This window comes from Scyliorhinus torazame, chromosome 5 (assembly GCF_047496885.1).
Source record: "Scyliorhinus torazame isolate Kashiwa2021f chromosome 5, sScyTor2.1, whole genome shotgun sequence".
Taxonomy (NCBI): domain Eukaryota; kingdom Metazoa; phylum Chordata; class Chondrichthyes; order Carcharhiniformes; family Scyliorhinidae; genus Scyliorhinus; species Scyliorhinus torazame.
Genome location: NC_092711.1, coordinates 86,591,862 through 86,615,169, shown reverse-complemented (window position 1 = coordinate 86,615,169; position 23,308 = coordinate 86,591,862). Strand labels below are relative to the sequence as shown.

Below are 23,308 nucleotides of genomic sequence, written 5' to 3'. Positions count from 1 at the left end.
ATTACTGTCAAAGAAGGAGCCAGGGAGGGTTACGCTTCCACAGACTGATCACCTGCATGAAGTTGTAAACGTCAATGTCTTCAAGTCGTTCAGTAAACCTTTTTCTTTTAATAAACATTTTAAATTTACAATACAGAGAATTCTGCCTTTTCTTTAATTGGTTAAAAACGTGACTGGAACAGTGAAACAAAGTGAATTTATTCAATGGTATGTTGGGGGTGGCTGAGATCAATTAAGTTATAGATAAGAAGATCAGATAACATCAATCTTCGATTTTAAAACTTGCATTTCTGTAGCGCCTTTCACAATCACAGGACATCCCAAAGTGCTTTACAGCCAATCGTGTACTTTTGAAGGGTAGTAACTGGTGTGTTGTAGGAAAAACAGCAGCAAATGTATACACAGCAAGATCCCACAAATAGCAATGTGATAATGAGCAGATGATCTGATTTTAGTGATGTTGATTGAGGGATAAATATTTGCCAGGACACCGGGGATCACCCCCCCCCCCCGCAACTCCTCTTCACAATAGTGGACACGGGAACTTTTACAGGACCTGAGAGGGGCAGACAGGGTTTCAGTTGAACATCTTATTTGCAAGAAGGAACCTCCAACAGTGCAGCATTCCCTCAGTGCTGGCACAAGGAATATTGGATGTCATTTTTGTCCTCGGGGCTCCTGGACTGGGATTTAATCCCACAACCTTCTGATTCAGGGTGAGAGGGCTACCCACTGAGCCATGGTTGACACAATAGACAATACAAAGTTAGAAAGGGAAAGTTACCCTTTAAAACCCCCCAACTTTTGCCTAAATCTAATAATAAAGACCCCAGTCTAGATAACATGGATTTAACTACAACAAATGTGAGAGCATTGGTTTAGAGCCACAGTTTTCGACTGAGACTCGCGCACCTTTTTGTCTCTATTGCTCGTGTCAATGACAACCAGGCGACGGAGCTGAGGGCTGCATTTGGAGGAGAATAACAGGGCCTGCACCCCAGTTGGGAAACTGCCATGGGCATCGCACTAATAGAGAGACAGGAAGGTGCTGGAGGACTGAGTGGGAAATGGGCCTCCAACCGGTTACATCAGTCACTCAGAGCGAACGAGAAACACTTCTCTTACAATACATATACAGGGAAGAGGCTGCAATGAAATCTGTCCCTTTTAACCTGCATAAAGGCAGGAGGCTCAGATGCACACGCTGAAGGAGGAGTCTGTTTGGCCCATCATTCCTCCTGCTTTCTCTTTGAAAAGACAAATTCATCTAACTGCTCTGCTCTTCCCCACAGCCCTGCAAATTATTCCCTTTCAAGTATTTATGTTTGGAAAGATACCATTGAATCTGCTTTCAGGCAGATCAGAACAACTCGCTTCAAAATATTAAAATAAAATCTCCCTCATGGATAAGGCTGGCAGGGCTGAAAGGCAGAGGTAGGTAGATTTAATGTTGGAGATGGATCGGCAGTAATCCACGGCCCCTAAGGCAGAGTTTTTGGCAGAGAGAAAGATGTACAAATGATGTTTGAGTTTGAATCGACGGGGAATGCGGTGAGCCAGCTTTACAGTTTGCGAGGAGCATTTTATGAGTATGGGGATAAAGCCAGTTGATTATTGGCTCACCAATTGAGACGGCAGGCAGCCACACAGGGAACAGCTCAGGTTAAAGATGAGGGGGGGAGAGCTGGTTACTGCCCCGGATAAGATTAATGGAGCTTTTGAGGTTATTCATTGAGGGCTATACAAGTTTGAACCACTGGAGGATGGCTCGGAGACGGGACAATGTTTAGATGGATTGGACTTCCCAGTGGTAGATAGAGTGATGAGCAATGGGGTTGGAGGAAGTTATTGACTGTATTCGTTCCTAGCAATCGGGGAAAGCCCTGGGGCCAGATGGTTTTCCGGTGGAATTTTACAAACAGTTTGTGGCCTTGTTGGTGCTGTACTTACTGGGAATGTTCAATGACTCTCTGCTGAGGGGGATGCTGCCGGCCACACAGAAGTTGGGCCTGATTTCTCTCATCCCTGGTGAATCAATACTGATGTGAAAACACCAGCTAAGATTCTGGCAAAATGTTTGGAGGAGTGCACACCAGAAGTGATCTCTGAGGACCAGACAGGGTTTGTCAGGGGCCACAGTTATCGTCCAACATCAGGAGGCTTTTGAATGTGGTCATGTCGCCCCCTATGGAGCAGGTGCCGGAGGTAACCATCTCCATGGATGTGGAGAAGGCCGTTGACCGTGTGGAGGGCAGCTCTTCTTCGAGGTCTGGGTGATTTGGGTTTGGGCGTACTTTTATTTCCTGGGTGAAACTGCGATATAATTCCTATGGCTAGTGTCCGGACCAATGCTGTGAGCTCAGGATATTTCTGACTACACGGGTACGAGACAGGGATGCCTGCTGTCTCCACTATTGTTTGCGCGAGCGATTGAACGGTTGGCCATTGCGCTTGGATCGTCAGTGAAATGGAAAGGATTGAGAGGGGAGAGGGGGAGGAACATAGAGTGCCCCTTTATGCAGACGATTAGTTGTACGTTTCTGATCCTCTCTCAGGTATGGGAAATATAATGTAACTGTTGAAAAGAATTGGACATTAAACTGTGGGTAATAATAGATTCTGTGACCAATATTTAGTTAAACACGGATCTGAATAAGGAAACGTTGCAACCACATGTGAAGTTTAAATGTCTCGTTGTGTCAGGATGAACCAGCATTTGAGGAATATGAAATCTCTGGAGTGTTGGTCTCCAAGTGCCGTATTGAACACTGGAGAATGAGCTCGAATTGGGACAGAGATAAGCGTGAGTGAGCATCGTAAACTGCTATTGTATCGGGGTGTTCTGGGTCTGAGAGTTTTAACCCTGCAGTTAATTGTCAGGGATGCAGTACAATAAACTCTGAACAAATGTGTGTGTGAGAAGTATCTGAAGCACCAGGAACCAGCTGAAACAGCAGAGCTGAATGTCTCCCAGTGCAGCCACAGTACTGAACTTAATCCAGCTTCCAAGTCCACCTGAGAACCAACCTCCTGGCTATTCATCTACAAGAAGCTTCAGAGCCTCATGAGAATTATTTGTTTCTAAAAACCCTTCACTCCAACTAAATGATCAGCTGAACAAGAAGACAACAGGCCTGCAGCGATATAAAGATTAGTCTACATTCCATTTTCATCATTCCAGCTTCAACTTGATCTGTACCTAATTTCTGTGTATGTGCCAGTGAGTGTGAAAGAGACGAGAGACTGAGATGTTCAAACATCCAGGGAAATAGTGTGATAATAAATAACCTTTCTTTTAAAAATCACCAGTAAGCCTGCTGCTGAAATGTATTTTAAATAAAGAAAGATCACCCAGAGGGTAAGAAAATATCACACAAACATTCTGATAATGGACTGGAAAGGACCACGAATTGTAATCAAACGCTGTCTCACCCTCTTCAGGTAGCTATACAGAGGCTGCAGCCTCTCACACTGAATGTCTACGTAATCCAGAGACGCCTCCAGTCCACAAACATCAGCTTCAGCCCAGGCGTGGGTGAAACTTTTTAAAAACCAGTTGCAATGCATTTGTTTGACCGGCACTAGGACCCGGCTGGGATCAGAAACCTTCAGGCCCCGCCTACTAGCTGTGGTATCACCAAGACGCCAGCGCATGCGCTCTGCCTCCCCACGATGGCGGCTGTGAACCAGGGCCTGGTCCCGGGAGAGAGCTGACCGGCGGTGATGTGACCTGAGGATCACCGCACCTCAGGCAAGGGGCCAGGTTGGGAAGGCGGTGCCTTCAGGAATAACTGGGAAGGTGATGTTTGGGCAGTTGCTGCAGTCTGTGTAGTGAAGGTGCTGTCACAGTGGTGTGAGGTGAGGAAGTACAGGATTATCACCCAGCAATGATCAATTAAGGGGAATGTAAATCCAGCTCAGGCTGCTTTCAGATTGGAAAGGGAGCTAAGGTGTGTCCTCAGAGCTGGTGAGTGTTGTGGCTTTGGCAGTTTCTCTGTAAAGTCCTTCTCATTCCCTCCCTCCCTCTCCCACCTCTAACTTTAGAGTCAGAGAGTTTTACAGCACGGAAAGAGACCCTTCGGCCCATTCATAATAATCTTTATTATTGTCACAAGGAGGCTTACATAAACACTGCCAGTTATTGTGAAAATCCCGTAGTCGCCACACTCCGGCACCTGTTCGGGTACACAGAGGGAGAATTCAGAATGTCCAATTAACGTAACAAGCTCGTCTTTCGGGACTTGTGGGAGGAAACCGTCGCACCCGGAGGAAACCCAGGCAGACACGGGGAGAACGTGCAGACTCCGCACAGACAGTGACCTAAGCTGGGAATCGAACCCAGGTCCTTGCTGCTGTGAAGCAGCAGTGCTAACCACTGTGCTACCATGCCGCCCATAAGATTATTAGATTACTAGATCTGGATGAATTGTTTCCCAGGATGCTGTGGGAGGCGAGGGAGAGAATGCAGCGGCTCTGACCCAAAGTTTTAATTCCTCTCTGGCCACGAGGGGAATTGCCAGGGGATTCGAGAACAGCTAATGTGGTCCCACTGTTTAAAAAGGTTGTAGAGATAAGCCAGGGAACTGCAGACCAGTGAGTTTCACATCAGTGGTAGGGAAACTATTGGAGAAAATTCTGATGGACTCTATCTCCACTTGGAGAGGTTTGATTAGGATAGTCAGCATGACTTTGTCAGAGGGAGGTCATGCCTAACAAATTTGATTGAATTTTTTGAGCATGTGACCAGGTGTGCAGATGGGGGTAGTGCAGTTGATGTAGTTTACATGGATTTCAGCAAAGCCTTTGACAAGATCCCACATGAGAGACTTGAAATTGAGCAGGTGGATTCAAAATTGACTTAAATGTAGGAGACAGAGGGTGACGACTGCTTTAGTGACTGGAAGCCAGTGACCAGTGGCATCCCACAGGGATCTGTGCTGGGTCCCCTATTATTCAGCATTGATACAAACAACATGGACGGCTATGTGGGGGGTCGGATCAGTGCTTTGTGGTGACACAAAGATTGGCCGGGTGGTTAACAGTGAGGTCGAGTGTCTTGGGTTACAGGAAGATACTGACCGGTTGGTCAAATGGGCGGATAAGTGGCAAATGAAACTTAACCCTAAAAAGTGTGAGGTGACACATTTTGGAAGGGGTAATGTGACAACAAAGTATTCAATGAACAGCGTGACACTGGGATGTTCTGAGGAACAAAGGGACCTTGATTTGTTTGTCCAAAGATCTGTGAACGTGGAAGGGCAGGTTAATAGGGTGGTGAAAATGACATATGAGACATTACTGTGAGCAGTTCTGGTCACCACATTAGAGGAAGGATATGATTGAACTGGTGGTGCAGAGGAGATTCACCAGGATGTTGCCTGGGATGGAACATTTGAGTTATGAAGAGATGTTGGATAGAACAAACAAAGAACAAATAAATGTACAGCACAGGAACAGGCCCTTCTAACTTCCCACGCCTGTGCTGGCCATGCTGCCCATCTAACATAAAACCTTCCACTCTTCCGTGGTCCATATTACGTTATTCCCATCCTATTCATGTATTTATCAAGATGCCCCTTAAACGTCACTATTGTACCTGCTTCCACCACCACCTCCAGCAGTGAGTTCCAGGCACCCAGTACCCTCTGTGTCAAAAGGTTCCCCTTGCACATCTCCTCTAAACTTTGCCCCTCGCAGCTTAAACCTCTGCTTCCTAGCAATTGACTCTTCCACCCCTGGGAAAAAGCTTCTGACTATCCACTCTATGCCCCTCATAATTTTGTAGATATCTATCAGGTTGCCCCTCAACCTCTGTCGTTCCAGTGAGAACAAACCGAGTTTATCCAACCCCTCCTCATAGTTAATGCCCTCCATAATAGGCAACATCCTGGTAAACCTCTTCTGTACCCTCTCCAAAGCCTCCACATCCTTCTGGAAGTATGTGTGGCGACCAGAATTGAACACTATATTCCAAGTGTGGCCTAACTAAGGTTCTATGCAGCTGCTACATGACTTGCCAATTTTTAGACTCAATGACCCGGCCGATGAAGGCAAGCATGCCGTATGGCTTCTTGACTACCTTCTCCACCTGCGTTGTCACTTTCAATGACCTGTGGACCTGTACACCCAGATCTCTCTGCCTGTCAATACTCAAAAGGGTTCTGCCATTTGTTGTATATTTCCACCTGTATTAGACCTTCCAAAATGCATTACCTCACATTGTCTGGTTTAAACTCAATCTGCCATCTCTCCACCCAAGTCTCCAACCGATCTATATCCTGCTGTATCCTCTGACAGTCCTCATCGCTATCTGCAATTCCATCAACAATTGTGTGATCTGCAAACTTACTAATCAGACCGGTTCCATTTTGCTCCAAATAATTTATATATGCTACAAACAGCAAAGGTCCCAGCACTGATCCCTGCAAAACACCACAAATTACAACCATCCATTCAGAAAAGCACCCTTCCACTGCTACCCTCTGTCTTCTATGACCGAGCCAGTCCTGTATCCATCTTGCCATCTCTGATCCTGTACAACTTCACCTTCTCTCCCAGTCTGCCATGATGGACCTTGTCAAAGGCCTCACTGAAGTCCATGTAGACAACATCCACTGCCCGATCTTCATCAATCTTCTTCGTCACTTCCTCGAAAAACCCGATCAAGTTAGTGACACACGACCTCCCCTTCACAAACCATTCTGCCTCTCGCTAATACATCCACTTGCTTCCAAATGGGAGCAAATCCTGTCTCGAAGAATTCTCTCCAATAATTTCCCTACCACTGACGTAAGGCTCACTGGCTTGTAATTTTCTGGATTATCCTTTAGGCTTGGGTTGTTTCCATTGGAGCTGAGAAGATTGGGGGTGGGGGGAGGGAAATCTGATGGAGGTGTGCAAGATTATTAGGGCTGTACAAAATTATTAGGGGCTTGGACAGGGTGGATAGGGAGCAGCTGTTCCCCTCTGTTGAAGGTCAGTCAGAAGGGGAGATGAGCTCATGGTGAAGGGCAGAAGGTTTCGGGGGGTTCGGAGTTAAAAGCCTTTTTACCCAGAGGGTGGTGATGATTTGGAATGCACTGCCTGAGAGGATGGTAGAAGCGGGGTGCCTCACATTTTTAAAACAGTACCTGGATGAACACCTGGCACATCAAAACATTCAAGTTCGGTGGCATCGCAGACAGCCTAGATGATGGCATAGAATTGCAAGAAGATATTGACAGACTCGGTGAATGGGCAAATTTGTGGCAAATGGAATTCAATGTAAGCAAGTGTGAGGTTATACATTTTGGACCAAAAGCGAATGGAACAGAGCACTTTCTAAGTGGAAAGAGGTTTGGTACAGTGGATGTCGAAGAGACTGAGGGGTGAAGGTGCATAGATATGTTGTGGGAAAAATAACCCGCAGAAACTAGACTGTAGACTATTCAGTGAGAGAAATGCTTTATTAAATGACAGAGCTCTGGGAGAAGCCCTATACCCTCAGACAGGGAGTTGCCGACTTCTCCTCGATTGTGTTTGGGACTTAGCCTTTATACACATGAGTAAACAAAGTTGACAGTTGATCATGAGTCAGTTCGTTAGGCAGATGCATTAGTCATTTTGCAAGAAATCGAGGCCAACTTCTGCTAATTTACTTAGCAGATACTATGACAGACACTGCGTTGCAACATCAGGTACGGGCAGTTGCCTTTTTACTGAACATCTGCCTTCATCGCGGTTTGTGGTTGGAACTCTTTGTATGATAGCAGTTGAACAACGGAGAAGTATGATAATAACTTATAACTCAAAGGTCAGTTTGTTGTGCAAATGTCTTTTGCGTAAGTCAGCACATTTAATGTCTTTAAACAGAGTGCATTTTATATCAGGCGACATCCATTTTGTATTTTCTGAAGTCTGTTCGGAATTCTACCTCTTCAGATCCTTAAAATGCCACAAACAAGTGCAGAAATTAATAAAAAAGGCTAATGAAATGCTGGCATTTATATCTGGAGGATTGGAGATTGGACAAGTTATGCTGCAGTTGGACAAAACCCTGGGAAGACCCCACTTGGGGGCTGTAAACAGTTCTGGGCACAACACCGTTGGAAGGATATTTTGCACTTGGAGGGAATGCAACACAGGTTCAATCAAACAATACCCCACAATATCTGGATTACAGGGGTTAAATTACCAGGAGAGATGACACAAATTAGGCCTGTTTTCGCAAGAATTTAGAAGGTTAAATATCTCTTAAGATATTAACAGGGAAAGACAGGGTCGATGAAGATAAACTATTTCCACTGGTTGGAGATTCTAAAGCTGGGGATCATTGTCTAAAAATCAGGGCTGGACCGTTCAGGAGAGATGTTCGGAAGAACTTCACGCACAGGATGGGAGAGGTTTGGAACTCTCTCCCACAAACAGCAGGTGAAGCTGGATCAGTTGTTAACATAGATACATAGAAGATAGGAGGAGGCCTTTTGGTATTCGAGCCTGCTCCACCATTCATCACGATCATGGCTGATCATCCAACATAAGTTTAAATCTGAGGTAGAGTTTTGTTGAGCAAAGATATTCAGGGATATGGAGTTAGGTCACAGATCAGCCTGATCTCACTAAATGGCAGGACAGACTCGAGGGGCTGAATGGCCTACTCCTGTCCCTATGGGTATTCCTGTGATTCTGAAATTCCGACAACACCATGACAGGGAAAGAGTCCGGATTAGAACCTGAGTTAGTCCGAACTGCAAACCATCCCTCCAGATCCTTGCCCTTCATGGATTTAATGAAGGTCAAGGCAATAATTGGATTATTGAAAGACTTGACGGAGTTGTTGGATATCATTTTTCGGGAGCAGGATAAAGCCTGACGGAATTCACTCCCCACAGCCTTGAGCTGCCTTTGAACTTCATCGACGTCGCAACGCTTCGTTTGTGTTGCTGCCGAAAAGTCCCGAATCCTCACTCCCTCCTGGAGCCGGACGCCACCTCACCGTAACCGTCTCCAGGACCTTCTGCCGATCTTTCAAGTTGTGGAAGTGAATGACAACAGGCCTGGGATGAAAACTATCCCTCAGTCTCAGAGACAGGATATGATGCACCCTTTCTAATTTGGAACACTCAGGCTTCACATCCAGCTGAGAAAACGTGGCAGTCGGTCCCCGAAGAACCTAACGGGAGCCTTACCCTCCACACCTTCTGACAGGCTGACGACTCGAATGTTCTTTCTCCGACCCTCGATCCTCCAGGACCTCTGCCAGCCACTCGGCTGGTTTTCAACGGGTTGAATTCTTGCCTCCGTCGAGGAGGCATCTTGCTGAACGTTCAGGATTCTCTCCTCCGGATCATCGAGCCTCTTCATGGTGTTTTGCAACTGGGCCTCATGAGCTCACAGATATTGAGTCAGCACACTCAGCCTCTGGTCAGTAACACGGACAATGTCAGCAGTTATCATTTTCGCCGCCTGCCAGAGCCCCGGAGAGCGCGGAGTCGAGACACCTCCTGAGGATCAGGCCACCATGTTGAAAAGGTGGCTCCACCCCGCTGAATCCACCTGCGCTGTTTTATCACTGATTTCATCACTTTTTCCAGCATAATCCTACCAGACCAAACTCTGAAGTCTTCCAGGGACATGATGACAAATATGAATTCAAGGAATAGGGAGACGAGTGGCGGGCTCTCCGGATAATCGACAGATTATAGGTGAGTGGCACCAGAACCTGTGGAAAACCAGCTACTCCCGCACCTGTATCACATTCTCCCCCCCCCCAGATTGATAGGTTTCCAGACATTGAAGATGTTGGGGGATATGGGGATAGTGTGGGAAAATGATGCTGAGGTAGATCGGCCAATCATCCCATTGAATGGTTCAGGTTCGATGGGCCGAATGGCCGACTGCAGCTCATATTTGTTGTGATCTGGACAGGAAGCAGTGAGCTTGGATCTGTAAATCAACATGAATCAGCACCTTCAGGAGAATTAGGACGGTGAATATTAGATACAGCAGAGTGAGAATGGAGGGAGAGTGTGTGGGATGGAGATTTACAGCTTTCGGGGAATAAGAGAGGAAAACATGTTCCATCGGAACTAGAATTATCTGTTCTGAATTTCTAACCTGTACTGACAGTGATGAATTTTGTAAATTGTTTTTACAGGATATTAGACGAGGAGGAATTACAGACCGAAATCTCAAACGTCACGTCTCGATCTGACAGTCACTTCCTTCCTTGGAACCTGAATGTTATCGGGCTTTCAATTTAGAAGGAGAAATCTTTACCCAAACTGTCAGCTAAACATTTCAACCATCAGTCTGACTGGAAAAGCACCGAGACCCACACAACACACGCCCGAGTGAGAGTGTTCCAGTGAACTAACTGTGGAAAGAGCTTTAACCAGTTACTCAGCCTCAAAAACATAACGGCATTCAGAGCGGGGAGAGACCGTACCCTTGTTGTGGACAAGGCCCAGCCTGGAGAGACGTGGGAGACCCAAAACATGGAGAAACCGTGGGAATGTGGGGCCTGTGGGAAGGGATTTAGAGTCCCATCTCAGCTGGAGATTCATCGACGCAGTCACACCGGGGAGAGGCCATTCACCTGCTCAAAGTGTGGGAAGGGATTTACTCAGTTCTCCAGCCTGCAGGCACACCAGCGAGTTCACACTGGGGAGAAGCCACTCACCTGCTCTCGGTGTGGGAAAGGATTTACTCGGTTATCTACGCTGCAGACACACCAGCGAGTTCACACTGGGGAGAGATCATTCACCTGCTCCCAGTGTGGGAAGGGATTTACTCAGTTATCCAATCTGCAGAGACACCAGCGAGTTCACACTGAGGAGAGGCCATTTACCTGCTCTCAGTGTGGGAAAGGATTTACTCAATTATCTCACCTGCAGAGACACCAGCGAGTTCACACTGGGGAGAGGCCATTCACCTGCTCTCTGTGTGGGAAAGGATTTACTCGAGTATCCAACCTGCATTCACACCAGCGAGTTCACACTGGAGAGAGGCCGTTCACCTGCTCTCTGTGTGGGAAAGGATTTGCTGAAGTATCCACCCTGCGGAGACACCAGCGAGTTCACACTGGGGAGAGGCCATTCACCTGCTCTCAGTGTGGGAAGGGATTCACTCAGTTATCTCACCTGCGGACACACCAGCGAGGCCACACTGGGGAGACGCCGTCCACCTCTCAATGTGAGACGGGATTGCATGTTTCATCGGACCTGCTGTGACGCCAACAATTTCACAATCGATTACAGGGGTTGGATTCTGCTGTTATTGTTTCCGCTCTACACCCAGGACTGCATTTTGTTCATTCTGACAGGTGGTCAGTGGGGATGGTCATTTGTTTCTTTCTGCTGGACTGCCCGGTCTCACCACTTTGCCTCCAGTGGGCTGATGATCTTTGAGCCTTGTTGCTAATACCTGGCTTCAAATTGCACAAGGATCACAGAGTGAAAGGGTGTTTGGAAGTTTGAAGATATTTAGTTGCCATTTCTGTTTGGAACCCCGCAAAGCATGCCACGTTACCATGGAGATGGGCCCTGGTGGTTACATGGTTCTTTTGTTTAAGTTATCTGTACGTTCCTCACAGAAGAAAACTATCCGGGTACGAGGGGCAAGTTGTCTGAGGTGGACTGGGAAACTGATTGGTACAGGGAATACCTAATATTTAAGGAATTATTACATATTTATCAGAGGGTCGGTTAGCTCAGTTGGCTGGACGGCTGGTTTGTGATGCAGAGCAAAGCCAATAGTGAAGATTCAACTCCCGTTCTGGCTGAGTTTATTCATGAAGGCCCCGCCTTCTCAACCAGGCCCCTCGCCTGGTTGAGGACAGTGCGGAAGGATGTTTCGGAGCCATGAGGTCATGTTGCAGCTGTACAAAAGTATTGTGTGCAATTCTGGTCGCCGCATTATAGGAAGGATGTGGAAGCATTGGAAAGGGTGCAGAGGAGATTTACCAGAATGTTGCCTGGTATGGAGGGAAGATCTTATGAGTAAAGGCTGGGCACCAAACCTCAGGAAAGATATATTGGATTGGATTGGATAGGGTGGACAGCGAGAGCCTTTTTCCTCGGATGGTGATGTCTCGCACGAGGGGACATAGCTTTAAATTGAGGGGAGATAGATATAAGTCAGATGTCAGAGGTAGATTCTTTACTCAGAGAGTAGCAAGGGCGTGGAATGCCCTGCCTGCAACAGTTGTGGACTCGCCAACACTAAGGGCATTCAAATGGTCATTGGATAGACATATGGGCGATAAGGGAATAGTGTAGATGGGCTTTAGAGTGGTTTCACAGGTCGGCGCAACATCGAGGGCCGAAGAGCCTGTACTGCGCTGAAATGTTCTATGTTCTATGAGGTGTGCTGACCCTCAGGTTAAATCACCTCCAGTCGGCTCTCTCTCTGTCAAAGGGGAGAGCAGCCTATGGTCCTCTGGGATTTTGTGACTTTTATTTCACATATATACAACAAATATAGATTCCTTTAAGGAACAAAAATCCAACAGGAAAAGTGATGTAACCGTGGCTAACAAGAAAAGTTAAAGATTCCATGAGATCCATTAGAATTCAGCAAAGGAGGACCAAGAAACTGATGAGAGCAAACTGGCCAGAAACATAAAAACTGACTGGAAAAGCTTCTCCAGAAATGTGAAAAGGAAAAGATTAGCAAAGACCAATGTGGGTCCATTCCAGGCAGAGACAGGAGAGTTTATAATGGGGAGCAAGGAAATGGCAGATAAACTAAACAATGTGTGTCTGTCTTCACAGAGGAAGATGCAGAAATTGTCCCCAAAACACCAGAGAACCAAGGGACTGGCAGAGATTAGTATTGGTGAAAAAGTAGCACTGGAGAAATTAATGGGGTTGAAAGTGAATAAATCCCCAAAAGCTGATGATCCACATCCCAGAGAGTTGAACGAGGTGGCTGTAGAAATCTCTATTCCTCATTCTAAATTCTCCTGACTCTATCTGGAACGGACAAACCTTTTGTCTGAGCAAAATGTTTCCTTTTTACGTAGCCACAGAAGCTTTGACAGTCCATTTTTATGTATTTTGCCAGTTCACATTCTATTCTCCCTTTTTTCCCTCAGTGTCTTGGTCGAAGAACGGAAGTAAATCCTCGGGAATGAATGATCACTTTGGACAGGTCCTGAGACAATTAAGTTTCAACTTCCAGGACAGAGTAACTATAATCTTGGAGTGTGATTGTAGGTTATGTAAAAGGGCAAAGTTCTAATTTAAAGTTTAATGTGTAGGTTTCTGAGTTTAAGTAGCTTCTAGTTTGTTTGTTTGTTTGTTGTATTAAAAGTCACGTCATGTGATCCTTTAATTTGTTGACTGGGAATTTGATTTTTTCCAAGAAGTTGCTGACCTTTACGAAGATCCGAATCCACAGGTTTTGTATTCCTATTTGAGCCTCGGGCACCTTTCAGTCTCTATTGCTCGTGTCAATGACAGCCAGGTGATGGAGCTGAGGGCAGAATTTAGCTGAGAATAACGGGGCTTGTTCCCCAGGTGGGAAACTGCCATGGGCGTCGCTAATAGGGGCTGATTTAGCACCGGGCTAAAGAGCTGGCTTTTAAAGCAAACCAGGGCAGGCCAGCAGCACGGTTCAATTCCCGTACCAGCCTCCCCGAACAGGCGTCGGAATGTGGCGACTAGGGGCTTTTCACAGTAACTTCATTTGAAGCTACTGCTATTATGTGACAATAAACGATTTTCATTTCATTTTTCATAATAGAGACAGGAAGGTGCTGGAAGACTGACTGAGAACTGCACCTCCAACCAATCAGGGTTCAGGGGAGGGTGACCGGGGCTGACGGTGATGCGACCCCCAGGGTCCAGTGCCCCGTGTCCAAAGCAGGGAGTCACGAGAACAGGGTACAGAGAAGCCGAAGGGGAACCATTTGGGACCCAGAACATTGTGAACATCCTGTTACTCTGGTTGTCTTTGATCCTCAAGTAATTTTCTGTTTTTTTTTTTTAAACCATGTTTCTGTTTCATCAATAAACTTATAACAGGAAAATATTTGAATTTGTTGGACTTTTCCTGAATAAATTTATTCACTTTTGGGAAAGTGGGTGAGAGAGGTTGACAAGCTCTTTAACAGAAAGTGAGTCCCTCTAAGGTAATTGGCAAAGGAGCCAGAGGGGTAGAGGAGATTTGAATTTTCTTTGACAGTGTTTGAAAATGGAGTTCAGGAAGTCAATCGTGACTGACTAATTTATCAAGGTTCTCTGAGGAAGTAACAAGGGATGTCAATAAAGGGGAACCTGTAGATGTACTTTATCTGGATTTCCAGAAGGTATTTCCCAAGGTGCCACATCAAAGGTTATTACACAAAATAAAAGCAGCAAATGAGCTGGTGTGGGGATGGACACAGGTGACGTTGTGGAGATTCAAATATCTGGTATTAGTGATGGTGTGGATATGGGGTCAGAAACTCAACTTGGGGTCAAATCTTGGGGTCACGGTGGCACAGTGGGTTAGCACTGCGGCCTCACGGCGACGAGGTCCCAGGTTCGATCCCGGTTCTGGGTCACTGTCCGTGTGGAGTTTGCATATTCTCCCCGTGTTTGTGTGGGTTTAGGGTCTGGTTTAGCTCAGGACTAAATCGCTGGCTTTGAACGCAGACCAAGGCAGGCCAGCAGCACGGTTCAATTCCCGTACCAGCCTCCCCGAACAGACTAGGGGCTTTTCACAGTAACGTCATTCGAAGCTTACTTGTGACAATAAGCAATTTCATTTTTCATTTCAATCTGATATGGAGATTGTGCAGAGTGTGGTTCAGCCTCAGACAGTTCCCAGGGAGAGGGATGGACTCGGGAGTTAGGGAATGGAATTTCTAATGGTGACTGAAGACAACGGCTTTGGTCTTCCTGATTTTTAATTGGAGGAAAACCTTTCATCTAGTATTGGATGTGGGATAAGCAGTTTGATAATTTAGTCACAGTGGAGGAATGGAGAGGGATGGTGGTGAGGCAGAGCTGGGTGTTGTCAGTTTACATGTGAAAACTAACACGGTGCTTTTGGATGATGTCACCTAGTGGCAGCTTGTAGATGGGAAATAGGAGGGACTGAGGGTAGATCCTTGGGGGAAACCGAGTACAAGGACTGGAGAGGAAAGGGAGTTTGGAGATGGAGAAGTAGTTTGTAAAGATGGGAGGAACAAGTGTTTTTTTAGGATGGGTGATGACAGTGGATTCAATGCTGAGAGAGACAGTACCAGCAGAGAGTGAGAGCTGTTCACAATATCAGCTCACATGGAGAAGTTGGGATGTCAGCAGTTTATGGGAATTATCAATCGAGCAGAACGGGGGTCTCATGGACAAGGTGAATTCTGACGGGAGAGAAAATGGAGAAAGATGGAAGTTCAGAACTTGGACAAAAATGGGCTTTAGAGACAGTTTCGTCCGGTAGGTTAGTGGAGGAAAGCAGCAGAGGCAGCTGATCGGATTGTCTTAACCTTAGTGACAAAGAAGCTGTGAGAGCGCCTCACACTTGTTATTGGAGGTGAGGATGGAGGAGATGGGGAGAAGGAGACCTTCAAAAGGAACTAACTTGTGTTAGCGATATTAAAAAGATACAACACACTTTGTTTAACTCAAATTGATTTGACTTGATTTTTATTCAGAATTTAATTCCTTGTAACTGGATTAGAGTTTATGAACATCAGCAGGAACTGACCCCAATGAACATGTTCCAGTCCAGGATGTGATTAACAGCGAGCTCCAATCACTGAAGTTACTTGTGAACTTGCTGGTGCATCAGCAGGTTGGATAACTGAGTGAATCCCCTCCCACACTCAGAGCAGGTGAACGGTTTCTCTCCAGTGTGAACTCGCTAGTGTACAGTGAGGTCAGATGATCGCCTGAACGGCCTCTCATCAGTGTGAACACGGTGATGAGATATCAGTTCCCCAGAACTTTTATAACACTTCTCACAGTCTGGACATTTAAATGGTCTCTCCCCAGTGCGAACTCGCTGATGTACAGAGAGGTCAGATGATCGCCTGTACCCAGTCCCACAGTGAAAACACCTGAACGGCCTCCTCGGTGTGAACACGTTGATGGGACATCAGTTCCCAAGAACTCTTATAACACTTCTCACAGTCTGGACATTTAAATGGTCTCTCCCCAGTGTGAATTCGCTGGTGTCTCAGCAGATTGGAGGAATGAGCAAATCCTTTCCCACACTGCGAACAGGTGAATGGCCTCTCCCCAGCATGAATGTGTTGGTGTGTCTGCAAGTGGTATGTGTGTATGAATCCCTTCCCGCACTCGAAGCAGGTGAACGGTCTCTCCCCAGTGTGAATGCGCTGATGGATTTTCAACTTGGATGGATAATCAAATCCCTTCCCACAATCCCAGGTTTTTCCCCGGTGTGACTGCATTTATGTTTCGAAAGGCCAGATGATCGACTGAAGCCTTGTCCACACACAGAACACGTGTACGGTTTCTCCCCACTGTGAACGGTGCATCTTCTTTCCATCTTCAAACTCCCATGATGTTTATGTTACAAATGTTTTGGTGAGTGTAGATCTTGATGTGATGTTCAGTTTGAATTTCCTAACTGAAGTTCCTTCACTTCTAATACTCTGCGAAATTGATTCAAAACAGAAAATAGGGCGTGAGAGAGAACCCACCAAAACACAAAGACAGGTTGTGAAATTGAGCTGAATGAATCTGGACATTTGTGGGGCTGGCACTGGGAAAAGGTGACCACGAAAACTGCTGGGTTGTCATAAAAAACAACTGGTTCACCTCTTTGGGAGGAGAGAGGGAGAGTGTGTGTGAGAGAGGGGGTGTGTGTGAGAGAGGGGGAGTTGGGCGAGAAGGGGAGTATGTGAGGGTGCGAGCGAGAGAGGGTGCGGGAGAGAGTGACAGTGTGTGTGGGACGGAGAGCATTTGGGAGAGAGGCAGAGACAGAGAGAGGGTGTGTGTGTGTGTGTGAGAGAGAGTGTGTAAACACAGCGAATGGTAATGACCTGAAATGCAAACACTTGCGTTCAAAGGACGATAATGTTCACTTCCTGATGAATCAAGTGAAGCTGTCACATTGTGATGTAAGAGTTTGCTCAAGGTTCCTGTCTGTAAATTCTCTTCTAATACCCTGAAAATGAAATTTACAAAAGGTCAACCCTAAATGTCAATCCAAAAATGGAATTCAGAAAATAAATTTGTGGTTTGGGTTTGTCGTGCGTAAATTCTCCCTTTCTAACTTCCTGTAAAAGAAGTTTCCCAAATCCATCATTGTGTGGGACGGCACGGTGGCACAGCGATTAACACTGCTGCCTCACAGCACCAGGAACCTGGATTCAATTCCGGCCTTTTGGGTCACAGTCTGTGTGGGTCACTGTCTGCCCCTGTTTGTGTTGATTTCTTCGGGCTGCTCCAATTTCCTCCCACAGTCCAAAGGTAGATTGGCCGTGTTAAATTGCCCCTTATGTCCAAAGATATGTTTGTCAGGTGGGGTTACGGGAACAGGGCGGGGGCTTAGGTAGGGTGTTCTTTCAGAGGATCTGTGCAGACTTGATGGGCTGAATGGCCTCCTTATGCACTGTCGGGATTCTATGATTGTCAGTCTAGGATAGAAATTCCCAACATTCCCTTCTCCTGCTCCCTAGTCCAGTTCATGCTCCCCGCTAAACTTTAAAAAAAAACTTAGTGTACCCAATTATTTATTTTGTATTTATTTATTTCCAATTAAGGGGCAATTACTCGTACTGCGCGCAGCTTTAATCACAGCCCGGCCCCTCCCTTCATTCACTCCGATTGGTTGGAGGACCAGCTGCGCTTGGTCGGTCCTCCAGTCCCGCTACTCTTCTTATTGGTCCGGAGCCGCTGTCAATCACCTGGACATTGTGATAGTTCCAGATGGTGAGAGCCGCCACAGGCTCAGGCTGATTGTCCAATAATTTTTTTTAACTAACTAGAGTACCCAATTCACTTTTTCCAATTAAAGGACAATTTAGTGTGGTCAATCCACCAACCTTGCACATGAGGGTGAAACCCATGCAGACACAGGGATAATTTGCAAACTCCATACGGACAGTGACCCAGGGCCAAGATTCAAACCCAGGTCCTCAACGCGGTAGTCCCAGTGCTAACCACTGTACTGCCCTCTCCACGCTTATACTTTGCCCCTCGTCGTCATCAGCAGTCCCTCATTTGAGGATGACGTCTACTCAGGGTCTTGAGTTTTTGCCATGGGTGGACAGAACCACAGATGTTGAGACCATCAGGTATTGGGATCAGGAGAGGAGGATGTATTTCCCTTTCTTTCCATCAATCCACCGCCCCATCATTCAGACATTGGGACTCAAAGGGTGATAACAGTTTGATGGATAAGTTGGCTGCATTCTGAACAATGGGCAACAAGCTCCTCCCACTCATCGAAACGTTGCCCCCGACAAAGATGGCGACCACGCATGCGCCATGGTGCACACTCATTCCAATAAAGATGGCGGCCGTTAATCCGGGCCGAAAATGAGGGGCTGCAGCCCCGTTTAGTACAATCTGGATCCGGTAAACTCTTTTCAGAGTTTAATGACTCACACAATGTGCTTACGCAGCGTTTCCGACCTTCCCCGCGATTTCACGCACCCTACATATTGTTAACCGCCTCTTACAAATCATGGATGCAAAGAAGAAGCCGCTTCCCATCGCCATTACTGATACTGCGCATGCTTCAATATCAGCTGGTCCCGCCCCTCATTCACTCCGATTGGTTGGAGGACCAGCCCTCTCGGTCGGGCCTTCAGTCCTGCCCCTCCTCTTCCTATTGATCCGGAGCCGCTGTCAATCACCCGGGCATTGTGACAGTTCCAGATGGTGACAGCCGCCACAGGCTCAGGCTGACTCGCTGATTGTCCAATAATGTTTTTAAAAATAACTTTAGACTACGTGGCCAATCCCCCTACCCTGCACATCTTTGGGTTGTGGGGCAAAACCCACGCAAACACAGGGAGAATGTGCAAACTCCGCATGGACAGTGATCCAGAGCCAGGATGGGACTTGGGACCTCAGCACCGTGAGGCAGCAGTGCTAACCACTGTGCCACCGTGCTCCTTGATTCTCCAATAATAACAGTGAGAGTCTCAGTAACAATAATAGTGGAGATGGGGCCCAGAGGAGAACAGCAAAGGATTCACTCAATTTGAGAGCAACAAACACTGTCTGTTCCCATAATAAGTCAGGCTGCAGTTTGTGAGTGAAAACATCATTGGATCAAATGTAATGATGATACAGTAAGCATCTAGAGAACCAAAACTAAATTTGGTTTTCAAATAATAGTGAAGTAGTCATGGTTTGTTGACCACATAATGTAATCCGCTTCTGGTGTGTGTTACTCTGCCCCATTAGACAATAACCTTAAAAAAAAAAATTAGTATACCCAATTCATTTTTTTCCAAGGGAAATTTAGTGTGGCCAATCCACCTACTCTGCACATCTTCGGGTTGTGGGGGTGAGACACACACAGACTTGGGGAGAATTTACAAACTCCACACGGTCAGAGACCCAGGGCCAGGATCGAACCCGGGACCTTGGCACTGTGAGGCAGCAGTGCCATCGTAGCACAGTGGTTAGCACAGTTGCTTCACAGCTCCAGGGTCCCAGGTTCGATTCCCGTGTTGGGTCAATGTCTGTGCGGAGTCTGCACATTCTCCACATGGGTTTCCTCCGACAGCTCCAGTTTCCTCCCACATTCCTCAGCTGTGCCGGTTTGGTGGATTGGCCATGCAAAATTGCCCTTAGTGTCCAAAAAGTTTAGATGGTGTTACTGGGTTACTGGGATAGGGTGGAGGTGTGGGGTTAGATAGCGTGATCTTTCCATGGGCCTGTGCAGACTCGATGGGCCAAATGGCCTCCTCCTGCACTGTAAATTCTATGATTTATGATCGAGCGTTAAGCACTAGGCGGCCACCATGCCGCACCCTTTATTAGGCAATAACCTGCCTGTTATTCCAATTCTGGTGTATGTTACCACTGTAGGTCCTGGGCTGATTGGAGTCTGGTACAATAAACAGAGTCTGGTTCCAGTGCCTCTGAGGTCATTTGACCTGCATGTAAGCTGACATTAATGGAGACAAAAGGCCCAGTAAATATCCAATTGTAATAGGAGGACAAGGTGTAAGGAAGCAATGATATTTTGAGGTTTCTGTGTTGTGGTGAGTGTCACTGGGAGGTGTGTGATAAAATAGGAATGGAAACATGACAGAGACACGTGTGACTGACTCCACCTGACTGAGAGCTGTTATACCCAAGGGGACAGCAATGAGGACATGGGGAACTCCAGAGATTTCTGATATTCGAGGTACATCTGTTAGAGGAGCTGAAAATATTCAGTTCCTTCTCATAGTTCTCGAGTTACACAGTCACACAGGAAATGTATCCGACAGCTCATCAAAACCAAAGTTTTAATCTTCTCTTTGAGACACACTGTGATTGAAAAGGTCAAATGTTAAAACATCAGTTTGAGCAAAATTCAGAATGTCACAAAGGTGAGTGAACTGTCCAATTAACCCCACTCACCATAACTCTGCCAATTTACCGTCCACAAGAATTTATCCAATTCCCTTTGAAATTTACTGTTAAATCTGCTTCCTGCAGCGTGTCAGTGTGAATTCTAGATCACATCACATCACTGTGTAAAAACAATTCTCCTCAACACTTCCTTGGGTTCTGTTCTAAAATATCTTAAATCTCTGTGTCCTCTGGTTACAAACCCTCCTGCTCTTGGGAAACAGTTTCTCCCCATCGACACTATCACAAATCTTTCCTCATTTTAAACACCTCTATTAAATCTCCCCTTCACTTTCCCTGATCTCAGAGGGACAATCCCGGTTTCTCCTGCTCTGAGTCACAGGGACTCGAAACGTTAACTCTGCTTCTCTCAGTACCGATGCTGCCAGAATGGCCCAGTTTTTCCAACATTTTCTGTTTTTCCAACATTTTCTGTTTTTCTCCCTCTTTTTCCTTCTTCAATCTATCACAAACACTTCATGATTTTGAACACCTCAATTAAATAGGAATAGGAGTGAAATATAGATGGAAGGAGAAAGAAAGACTGATAGAAGAACTGAGAGATTTAAAAAAACAGAAAGGCGAGGTGGCAAGAGATAAAAGCTGAGAAATAGAGGAAACAAGTAACACAGAAAGAATGGTATAAAATATAAGGGAGCAGGTTATCCGTTCCCAGCTACAGAGAGCAGAGGGAACTCAGTGACTGATCCACAAACACAGCCGGTTCTGTCCGGGAATGGAGACTCTGAACGGAAATAACCGGCTCATTTGCAAATGTCACCACAATGTGATCTGTGTGACTCTGCCCTTACTCTGTGGGCAGATATAGGCCGCACTGACAGATGTTCTCACCAGTTTGTGGCCCTTGAATTTATTTTCTGCTCAGAAGTCAGATGTGCTGTTTGGAACCGGCAGCAGAGAAACAGGAAATTGTGTTTCCTGAGAATGAAAACAGAAGGCGTCAGTTTCACGTTATCACCGTGAACAGTCTTCCTGCCTGTGAGGGTGACCTCACTCTGACAGCATCAAGAACAACCACACAGATTGCTGCCGGTCTCAGCATTACATTCACCTCACTTCCCATTTTAAACATTAAAATATGAGGTTATTTAATTTTTTAACATGTTCTCTGAATTGGAAGATGGACTGAGGATTATCACTGGGAGAATTAAGGGGACATTATACAAAATTAAATTTCCCTCAAAGAGGGTTTTTAGAAAATAGGAGATTAAAAGTGAGTCAGGGCCAATCAGAGAGAGAGAAAGTGAGAGGTGGAGAGAAAAAGGATTGAGTCTCCAGAAATGAGATGTTCACTCAGAAAGCGGAGAGGTTCAGTGTGTTCGGTGCTTCTTCAGAGAGAGATAATGAGAGAGAGAAACGTTTAGTGAGTTTAGGCGCTCTGTGAAATAGAAAGGTTAAAGGAGTGAGTGTGTGAGAGAAAGATAGAGAATGGTTGGAGGTATGTGAAACGAGTGAGTGAGAGCGGAGAGACGTTAAGTGAGAATCTGAGAGAGAACAGAGATGTTCAGTGAATGAGAGACAGAAGAGCAGGTTCACACACCCGAGGATCACTGAGAGCGATCAGAATAAGGAGTCCACCCAGAAAACGGCCAATAGGAATCTTCAGCTGAACACATCACTCATTCTTAAAGGGACAGTCGGGGCTCTGACACTGTTCAGCTCCCAGTTAAAGGGGCAGACACATCAATAAAACTAGAAATTCTTGGACACAAGCTGCAGCTCCTTCTTTATCTGGGAATGAAACTATTGTCTAATTCTCCCTGCTGTTACCAGGTTCCTGTGATGCCCTCCTGCTGCTATTTTAATGCAAACTTCCAGCAATCTATTTTAAGTAGGTTTCAATTCAATGAATTCATTGTGACTGTCACACAAACACAATAAAATGTTTTAGACGGATTCCGATGCATTTTCAGCCTGGAAACTGAAACCAGCTTTATATTCAATCAGGAACATCACAGCTTTACACCAATCACTGATTTGACAGCACAGTAGCCTAAACAGCAGGCCTGATGGGATGCATCCCAGAGTGTTAAAAGAGATGGCTAGGGAAATTGTAAACGCACTAGTGATAATTTATCAAAATTCACTAGACTCTGGGGTCGGTCCCAGAGGATTGGAAAGTAGCAAACGTGACACCACTGTTTAAAAAAGGTGGTCGGCAGAAAGCGGGTAATTATAGGCCAGTAAGCTTAACTTCGGTTGTAGGGAATATGCTGGAATCTATCGTTAAGGAGGAAATAGCGGGGCACTTGGAGGGAAATTGTCCCATTGGGCAGACGCAGCATGGGTTCACAAAGGGTAGGTCGTGTCTGACTAATTTGGTAGAATTTTTTGAGGATGTTACCAGTGCAGTAGATAACGGGGAGCCAATGGATGTGGTATATCTGGATTTCCAGAAAGCTTTTGGCAAGGTGCCACACAAAAGGTTGCTGCATAAACTAAAGATGCATGGCATTGAGGGTAAAGTGGTAGCATGGGTAGAGGATTGGTTAACGAACAGAAGACAGAGAGTGGGGATAAATGGGTGTTTCTCTGGTTGGCAACCTGTAACTAGTGGGATCCCTCAAGGATCAGTGTTGGGCCCGCAGTTGTTCACAATTTACATAGACGATTTGGAGTTGGGGACCAAGTGCAATGTGTCAAAGTTTGCAGACGACACTAAGATGAGTAGGAATGCAAAAAGTGCAGAGGATACCGGAAGTCTGCAGAAGGATTTGGATAGGTTAGGTGAATGGGCTAGGGTCTGGCAGATGGAATTCAATGTTACCAAGTGTGAG

The 23,308-nt window shown here is 46.1% G+C and overlaps 1 protein-coding gene and 1 long non-coding RNA gene across 3 annotated transcripts in view; one reads left to right on the top strand and one right to left on the bottom strand.

Moving 5' to 3' along the window:
• Positions 1-23,308, top strand: part of LOC140421356 (uncharacterized) — a 54,798-nt gene that overhangs the window by 11,758 nt on the left and 19,732 nt on the right. The window lies entirely within an intron of this gene.
• LOC140418794 (uncharacterized) lies at positions 15,595-18,662 on the bottom strand. Of its 2 annotated transcripts, XR_011945340.1 has the most exons (3): positions 18,543-18,662; positions 16,973-17,097; positions 15,595-16,582 (listed from the first exon to the last, which is right to left on the bottom strand). It is a non-coding gene; the product is annotated as an uncharacterized lncRNA (long non-coding RNA). The 2 variants fall into 2 exon arrangements; XR_011945339.1 differs by having other exon boundaries at positions 16,973-18,656.